The 9,895-nt window shown below is 38.8% G+C and overlaps 1 long non-coding RNA gene across 1 annotated transcript; it reads right to left on the reverse strand.

Moving 5' to 3' along the window:
* Nucleotides 1-3,364: 3,364 nt before the first annotated feature.
* LOC148788130 (uncharacterized) lies at nucleotides 3,365-4,806 on the reverse strand. The gene is made up of 3 exons (XR_016065580.1): nucleotides 4,384-4,806; nucleotides 4,094-4,261; nucleotides 3,365-4,000 (listed from the first exon to the last, which is right to left on the reverse strand). It is a non-coding gene; the product is annotated as an uncharacterized LOC148788130 (long non-coding RNA).
* Nucleotides 4,807-9,895: the final 5,089 nt, after the last annotated feature.

Here is a 9,895-nt window from a genome sequence, read left to right on the forward strand (position 1 = left end):
ATGTTGAATGTGTACATTCCATACAGTTGGGCCATAACACGAATTCAGATCGCCAACCATCTCGCCCTGTGTTAGAACCCAGGAAAAAGCATTTCAAAAGGGAAGTCTTTTGATTATTCTCACTTGCAAAGAAAATACAGAGTAGCTGGTTTATATAGCTTTCAAGAAGCTCGAACTGCCGTAACTAACAAAACTGAATGAGAACTGAAAAATTGCTAAAACAAAAAAGCGATTAAAGGAACTAATTAAAGTGCTAATGATTAACCAAGAAATGCTAAATCTAAACCTGCGTTTAAATAGCGCTATCTTACTAAATAAGGATAGAAAATACGACTTCCATCAGATTTCAAATAGCCCGCGAAGTTCCTCCTCTGTTGCATATGGTGCCTTCTTCTTCCTCTTGTTTTGGTGGTTGCTGATGGGTATAAAAGTTAGAAATCTTGCCAATTTTAACACACCCCCCGCAAGTTGAACCCTGTGGCCAAGAGGAGGTTCAACTTGGACTTCATAAGTTTGAAAGTTGTAGCTGGTAGAGCCTTTGTAAAGACATCGACGACTTGTTCCTTTGCACTGATGTGTGTGGGACAGACGAATCCTTCTTTATATTTCTCTCTTACGATGTGGCGGTCAATTTCGATGTGTTTGGTCCGTTTGTGGAACACTGGGTTCGCAGTTATATGAATAACGGCTTTATTGTCGCAATAGAGTGGGATTGGTTGGGAAATTTCAATCCGGAGTTCTTGAAGTAGGTAATTCAACCAGATGAGTTCGCATACTGTGGTAGCAACGCTACGATACTCAGCTTCCGCAATTGATCGAGAGACTGTAACCTGTTTCTTTGTTCTCCAGGAAACAGGTGTATTACAAAAAAAAGTGCAGAAACTAGTGAGTGATTTCTTTGTCTCGACACAACCTGCCCAATCTGCATCACAGAAGGCAATTAGCTGAACAGAGTTCTTGTAAGAAAAGAAAATACCTGTAGAAGGATGCCTCTTCAAATATTTCACAAGGTGGACCGCAACATCCCAATGGAGTTGGTATGGTTTATGCAGGTATTGACTTAATTGTTGCACCCCGTATGAAATGTCAGGTCGGATGTAATTCAAATAGAGCAGCCTCCCTATCAACCTAACATATCTGGAAGGTTCAGACAAGGGATTCCCACCTGTTGAGGTGAGCTTTACTCCCACGAGCAGTGGGGTATCTTTAGCATTAGCATGAACCAATCCTAAATCCTATATAATATCAGCAGTGTACTTGATTTGTGTGGCTAGCATCCCTTCATTGCACCAAGCTAATTCAATCCCAAGAAAATATTTAGCCACCCCTAAGTCCTTGATGGTAAATAATTTGTGCAGGTGCTGTTTTACAGTTTGAATATGAGTGGTTGTAGGGGCTGAAATGAGGACATCGTCCACATACACAAGCAGTAAAATTTGTCCCTCCTTCACCCCTTTTGTGAACAGACAATAGTCGTGTCTAGATTGTCTAAAACCCATAAGCTCCATGTTCTCTGTGAATTTCTTGTTCCACTCTATCGATGCTTGCTTCAAGCTATAGAGGGATTTTTTCAGCTTGCATACGTACACTGGTTCAATCTCAAATCCCTCGGGCGCATTCATGTAAATGTCCTCCTGTAATATACCATGTAAAAAGGCGTTATTAACATCAAAATGGTGAATAGGCCATCCCCTTACCACTGACATAGCCATGAATATCCTCACTGTTACTGCTTTTGCAACAGGTGCAAAACAGTCCGTGTAATCCTCCCCCTCTACTTGGTTGTAGCCCTTTGCTACAAGTCTCGCTTTGTATCTTTCAATTGTTCCGTCTGGCTTCAATTTTAGTTTATAAATCCATTTACTTCCAATGCACTTCTTGCCTTCAGGTGTCTTCACCAAATCCCAAGTGTCATTGAGCTCTAGTGCTGCAATTTCTGATTTCATTGCTTCCCTCCATTCCTCTCTTTGATGTGTTTCTCTGAAATTTTGGGTTCCTGCAATGTAGATAATGCTTGTACAAAACACCCAAAGGAGGGTGTTATAGTAGTAATCTGATTAGGCATAGAATCACTAGCAATATCACATACAAAGTCTTTCATCCACCTAGGTTTTGAGGTCAACCTGGTTGTCCTCGTAGGCTGTATTTCTTCCATACTATGTTCTGTTTCTATAGTGCCTTTATTTTCTGAATCTTCATATAGGGTAGGTTGGTCATCAACTGCTACTATAGGGAGTGGACAAGCTAGATTATCACAGTTTATGGATTCAAAAGGAAACTCATCTTCATAAAAAACTAAGTCCCTAGTAGTGAAAGTACTTTGAAAACTCAAGTCATAGACTTTATACCCCTTTTGATCATGACCATATCCCAAGAAAACACATTTATAACTTCTAGAGTCAAATTTCTTCTTGGTTGGCAGGGTGTTAGAGGCATAACATAAACATCCAAAGGTTTTTAAATGATCATAAGAAGCAGGTTTATCATGCAAAACCTCAAAAGGTGTTTTGTAATATAGCACTACCGTAGGCAATATATTTACTAAATAAGCTACAGTGAGGAGAGCTTCTGTCCAAAATTTTAAAGGCATCCGTGCTTGAAATAACAATCCTCTAGCCAATTGTAACAAATGTTGATGTTTCCTCTCAACCACTCCATTTTGTTGAGGGGTAAAAACACAAGTTCTTTGATGAATCACTCCATGCTTTTGCAAAAACTGTTGACAAATTTGACTAGTAAATTCTGTGCCATTATCAGTCCTAATGGCTTTAATGCGTTTGTTGAACTGATTGTATATCAAATTAAAAAAATCTCCAGTTTCTGTACAACTTGGTCCTTATAGGTCGTAAGGTAGATCCATGTGGTTCCATTGTGGTCATCAACTATGGTTAGCATGAATGTGAATTAGTAACGGAAAATTATTTATATGGTCCCCAAACATCTATGTGAAGTAAGTCAAAATTATTAGTGGCACGAGTTTGACTAGTAATAAAAGGTAATCTACGTTGTTTAGCCATGGGACACACATCACATAAACTCAAAGTAGAATGTATTTTATTAACAAGAGGTATGTGTCTTAGTACATCAATGGGGACATGCCCCAATCTTCTATGCCATACATCTATGTCATGTAAAGTAGCTTTCATACATGATACATCAAGTGAATTCTCAGACTGATCAGTAGCTGTTTTACAGAATTCTTTATCAAGAATGTAAAGCCTGCCTACTAGTCTACCTATTCCCAAAATCTTCATCATCTGAGGCTCTTGCAAAACACACTTGTTACTAGTAAAAATCACCTTAAGTTTGTTATCAAGACATGCTTTATTAACAGAGAGTAAGTTATGTTTAAAAGTAGGGATATACAAGACTTCATTTAAGATGATATTAGCGGACAATACTATTTGCAATTTACATATAATTTCCCTTTTTGTACCATCTGGTAACTTCACATAAATGGGATTCTTGAAATATTGTAGATGTTTCAAAAGATGAAAATCATTGCACATATGAGTAGATGCACCACTATCTATAATCCAAGATTTGTTAGTAAGAACATTACCTGCATAATCCTCCATTTCTGCCATATTGGTTGAGTGTGCCTTCACAGAATCGTGTTCGTGCATTGCTTTCTTCACTTCGTTTCTGATTATTTTGGCAAGGTCAGGTCTGATATTGAAATCTTGGCTCTGCAGGTTATCTTCTATGATTGCATTATATGCTCTGTCTGCACCTCCCTTTTCACTCTTCCTTTGTTCAATTAAATTTTTATACCAATCAGGGAAATCAACAATCTTGAAGCAAGATTGTCTCGTGTGACCATTCCTTTTACAGAAATCGCAGTACTGTGACTTCTTATCAATGGCAGACCTCTTTCTTGCAGCTATCTCACTCGCTTGATTTCTTCTTGGATTAAGAATTTGACAGCCATCGCCTCTTGGATTAAGAGTAGCTGGTTTATATAGCTTTCAAGAAGCTCGAACTGCCGTAACTAGCAAAACTAAATGAGAATTGAAAAATTACTAAAACAAAAAAGCGATTAAAGGAACTAATGAAAGTGCTAATGATTAACCAAGAAATGCTAAATCTAAACCTGCGTTTAAATAGCGGTATCTTATTAAATAAGGACAGAAAACACGACTTTCATCAGATTTCAAATAGCCCGCGAAGTTCCTCCTCTGTTGCATATGGTGCCTTCTTCTTCCTCTTATTTTGGTTGCTGATGGGTAGAAAAGTTAGAAATCTTGCCAATTTTAACACCCTGCAATTGCGAGCACTTCATCAACCTTCAGGTTCGTCTATCAGAAACACAAATATCGAAAAAGCAGTTGGGATTTTGTGTGGAAACAAAATATCCCGAGGAAGATTTTCCATAACACTTACCAACTCTGTCAAACCTTGCCTTGTGAAAAGTGGAAATTTGCAATTTATGTCCGGTATGCAGACGAGAAAGAAAAACCTTACAACATAGACTTCTTGAGTGTAGTTTCTCTAGACACGTGTGGGCTTTGTCCTATCTCCCCCACCATATCATCTCCTTGTGCTACCTGGTTTCGTTCTACTCGCAAGTCACTCTTCACCTCTGAATGTCCTTAATCAAGCATCCAACCTGCTCCAAGAATATCTGGCTTGTCACATCAAGTCGTCAACACAGGAGTTGTTGCAAGAGACTCCAATGGAGCATGTCTGCAACACTTTCCATTCAGTACCGAACCTGATCACGCAGAATTTCTCTCAGCAACAATCAGTCGGGGTTGGAAATGGGGCATCTTCGGGGGCGGTTGCGTCACATTCCTCAACACTCTTTCATCAAGATAGCCAGTTTCTATCATATACGTCGTCAGGCTATATGTGTGTATAAAATATACAACGATGGTTAACCAAATTAGTTTCAATTTTGACCAAATTTTTTTTTCTATTTTTTGATTTTTTAACTACTAAGAAAAAATTTCATTTATTTTAAATTAATAATTTAATTCATATTTTGTAAAAAACTCATCTACACAATATTTTAATCGTCAAGAAAAAATCTTTATTGCTTAGAAACATCATCTATTTTAAATATATTAAAATTCATTTTGTATTTATTCCAAATCTTATCTCCAACATTATAACAAATTTAATTTGTATTTATCTTAAATAATTAGCTAATGAAATTTTAAATATATAAATTATTTATTTTGTATTTACCCAAAATCTCTTCTCCAATGTTATAACTAATTTAATTTATATGTATCTTAAATAATTACATGATGATCATGGCCTCTAGAAACATGATCTATTTTAAATATATTATACATTTATTCTGTATTTATTCAAAATCTTACCTTCAACATTATAATTAAATTGCTTAATTAAAAAATCCTATTGGTTAGTAATACCTGTTCATACAAAATTTTGTGTATGCAAATATAATTTTGTGGAGCCCTTATCGAGGGATGAGTAGCGCTATAGTAGTTTAGGCTCACATTTGTTGAATTTGAACACTATTTATTCCGACTTGAATCAGTTTATTAACATACTATTCTTGAATATATTTTTGCCGAATTTAGCCAATTGAAAATAAAATAAAATTTATATTTATCTTGGATAGATCCATCACGACGTGCTCATAAGGCGCAAATTTTCTATGATATCATTGCTAATTTATAGTCTTAAAAATACGAAAATTCAAATTTATAATGGACTTTTATTTTGAAACACAATTTTAACCAATTTATTTGGGTTTTAATTGATAATTTATTTTAAAATATTTTGATATGAATATATGCTATTTGGGTTTTAATTGATAATTTATTTTAAAATATTTTGATATGAATATATGGAAAAAATTCAGAGACCCCCCCTGTGATAATAGGAATGTTCAAAAACCCCCCTATGAAAATTAAAGTATCAAATACCCCACCTATGATATAAAATAAAGTTCAAAAAACCCCCTCCGTACAAAAATTGGGCCACACGCGCTTTGACTGCGATTTTTCTATAAAAATACCTTTTTTTTTTGACATTTTTGCCCTTCTCTCACATTTAACATATAATATTATATATATGTATTTAAGAATTAAATATTATTTTATATAATAATTATTTAATTAAAATATGATATATTTCTATTAATAATAAAATATTTTTTTATATAATAATTACTTAATTATTTATATAATAAAATATTATTTTAATTAAATTAAAATTAATTTTATATATAATTTTTAAAAAAAAAAAAGCAGCGGCGGCGTCGTCGCGGCCGCTGCTGAAGAGGAGGGCCGGCGCCCTCCTCACCATGGGCGACGGCCGTCGCCCAACGCAGCAAGGGCGACGGCTGTCGCCCATCATCTGGGCGACACGGTCGCCCATCCAGCGAGGGCGACGCGTCGCCCTCCATTTCTGGGCGATGCCGGTCGCCTAGATCTGGGCGGCCGGCGTCGCCCAAATGTGCGCCGGGGGAGGGAAGGGGAGGGGGAGGTGTGCCGGGAGGATAGGGGAGGGGGGAGGGAAGGGGGGGTTTGGAGGTGGAAGGGGTGGGGGAGGGGGGAAGAAGATGGAGGTGGGGAAGAAGATGGAGGTGGGGGTGGGCCCGGTGGGGGTTGGGGGTTGGGGGGGGTGGGGGTGGGGGGAATGGGGTATAATTGTTATTTTTTAATTTTTTTTATAAATTATAATTATATGTATTATAAATATATGTTAAAAATTATAAATTAAAATAATTATATATTAATAAGCCTAGTTGATCGGTTTGACTAGAAGGGTATTTTAGTCATTGTTTCGACTGCCAAGTGGAAATTTTGGCAAACAAATCTCTCTCTCTCTCTCTGTGTGCAAAGCCACCAAAGACCGTATCAGTTATTCCTCCCTCCATCTTGCAAGTACGTCAATAGAGCCAACAAAAGAAATTTCACCTCCTTTGCAAACCAGCCGCAACCGGTTTTTTGAGCGAAATAAGGATAAAATTTTAAGAGTTCAAAATTATGGAAGTTAACAATTGCATTCCACTTTCCAGCATTTGAGATGTCTGGCAATTTTGCAACTTTCTTTATAAAAAAATGACTTTGGCTATTGATTTTCCTCAAATAACGAGTTTAGCGCAATTGTCTGCAGCCTCCATATCTTCCTTGACGTAGTTGCTTGATGTTTCTGCCATTTTTGTCTTGAGTTGGTAAGTACATCATCCCAATTTTTCAGACAAGCATCTGAACAACTCCGCCCCACCATGTGTTTGTGAATTTGTCTGTGAGAGTATTTCTTTGCTTTCTTGCTCATGCAACACGTTTTCATATACATGTACACGTACACATGTTCTTGACTTTTGATTTCTTTGTGCTTTTTTTAATTTTTCAGAGATGGACTTCGAGGATTGTACCTGATGTAGGTCGCACAAAATCCGGATCGGGAACTGAAACGTGCTGCAGCAGCTGCCAAAGGAAAAGCTAAGGCGCCCGTGGAACCACCTGCTCCAAAATCTGCGACCGCCTCCCTCTCTGAACAACCTTCCTCTCCTACTGAGGTCGAAGAACTCACCCCAGATATTCAAGTAGAAGTGGTCGAGGTCTCAGAGGACCGAGGCCTTAAAAGAAAAAGAAGCAAGGGGAAAGAGTCGACCCAGACGCACGAACCTACCGAGAGTAAAAGTAAAATTTGGGAGTGGACCCTCTTCCAGAGCTGGTCGGCAAAGTAGGTTGGAAGCCAACTTGCAGCAGATAGAGCGGCCGAGCCAGAAAACCATCAGAGGTTCACCGCTTTCCAGGAAGTGTGGCAGCAAACAAGGGACGAGCGATCCCCCTCTACTCGAACTCCAGAAATGTCAGGTGACAAATGGGTGCCTGACTGGAAGATCTCTAAGAACAACAGTGTTCTGCGAACGCTGGCCGACCAAGATTCATGGGAAATTTACAAGGCTGTCTGTCTCGAACGCGATCAAATCATCTTGGCCCAAACTTCCCATACATCCATTGAGGAACATTTTGCGCATAATATGACTCAGGTAACTAACGATCTCATAGCATGACTCAGGCCCAATTAGCACACTTATGTTCTCCGAACTCACTTGTTTTCTTTTCTTGGTAGGCAACGGCCTTCGCTCATAACCTCTCTCTCCAATGCTCCATGTGGAGACATGAGAAGATTATTGCGGAGGCTAGAACACTGGAGATGGAGAAGAAAATTCTGGAGCAGCAAACTCTGATCGAATCCTTACGATCTGCTGCACAAGAGAGAGATGAGCTTACTTCCAAGCTTGACTTTCCAAGAAGGAATTGGAAGAAGTAAGATCCTCAGCTCACAATGATCGTAAGGCAGCCTTTGAAACCGGCAAGGAGCAGGGATTAAGCGAGGGTCGCGATCTATATCTTCAGAGCCTTGAACATCAAGATCTACTTGCCCAAGCTCGCCTGAATGGAGCTCACGACTTCATCCGATCAAAAACCTTCAAAGAAGCTGTGGAGAATCAGGCCTCCGAATTTATGTTCGAGGGATTTGAGAAGTGCCAAGGCCAACTCCAAAAACTCGGCGGGCTCGTTGAGGATTTCGACTTGGAACAGCTTGATATAGCTTTGAACGGGGACCTCGAGCCATATCCCTCTGAGTCCCCCGTAGCAGACGAATTTCCCGAGTTCTCTCCTTTAATGGATGACCTGCCTCCCCCTTCACGCACCTGATCGTTGTCTGTGAACATCCTTTTTGTAACCACTTCAATGGATTTATTTTTGTAACCACTTCAGTGGATTTATTTTTGAGCTATGACAATGCAGAGCATGAAACACTCCTATTTTGTACATGGACAACTGACGAACTTTAATATGCACGGCTTTTTTGTTTGGCTGACCTTTCGAGCAATTGTTACTGTTGATATTAGATCACTTTGATCATATACAAGTCTGTACAAATCATGTTTTTTTCTCTAGGTCGTGTAATTGAACTCCCTGTCAAAATCAGAGACCACTTGACCTTTCTCATGTCAGTAATTGTACGAATCTTTATTAGATCGCTTAATAAACCTCTTTCAGGTTGGACATCCGGCCTTTTTTGAGATCGCTTACTGAATCTTTTTCAGGTTAGAAATCCTACAATCTTTTTCAGATCGCTTAGCGAACCTTTTCCACTTTAGAATTCCTGCAATCTTTTTCAAATAGCTTAGGGAACCTTTTTCAGGCTTAGAAATCCTGCAATCTTTTTCAAATCGCTTAGTGAACCTTTTTCAGGTTAGAAATCCTACAATCTTTTTCAGATCGCTTAGCGAACCTTTTCTAGGTTAGAAATCCTGCAATCTTTTTCAGATCACTTAGTGAACCTTTTTCAGGTTAGAAATCCTGCAATCTTTTTCAGATCGCTTAGCGATCTACTGAGGGGGGCAGCGTGCCTTTCTTAGCTTTGGCTTTGTTCGCAATTTTGGAAAGCATGATTTCAAATTCTACAAAGAACTCAGTTAGAAGATCGCCTTAAAAAAGTAAGAAATGAGAAGATGAGACGTTTAAAATCACCTAAGGTGCCTATGACGGGTACTGGAGCAGGGGAGAGGCCCGCGAGCTTCAACACTTTCTCCTGTAGTAGTACTTTGGGAAAGTACAAAACAACGTGATATAGTTGATAAAGGTCGCTCTCGAACCCCTCCCCATAGGTTTTAGGTTTGGGCTTTGACTCGCGCCAGCCCAAATAAAAATCCCAGGACTTACCAGGTGGTGGTCGAAGAAAGAAATACCTATCACGCCAAGGACCAACATTGGACTTCAGGTTGTCTAAATAATGATAATCCTTACGTGTAGTCAGGTAAAACCATCTGGTTTCCCCTGACCTCTTGGAGGTGGTAATGTTATATAGCGACCAGAAATTATCAAAGGTAGGGGGAAGATCAAGATGTTTCATAACGATGATGAATAAAAGTATATGGCTTATGGAGTTCGGG

Source organism: Sesamum indicum, linkage group LG5, assembly GCF_026168435.1.
Source record: "Sesamum indicum cultivar Baizhima isolate 11 linkage group LG5, ASM2616843v1, whole genome shotgun sequence".
Lineage (NCBI taxonomy): Eukaryota > Viridiplantae > Streptophyta > Magnoliopsida > Lamiales > Pedaliaceae > Sesamum > Sesamum indicum.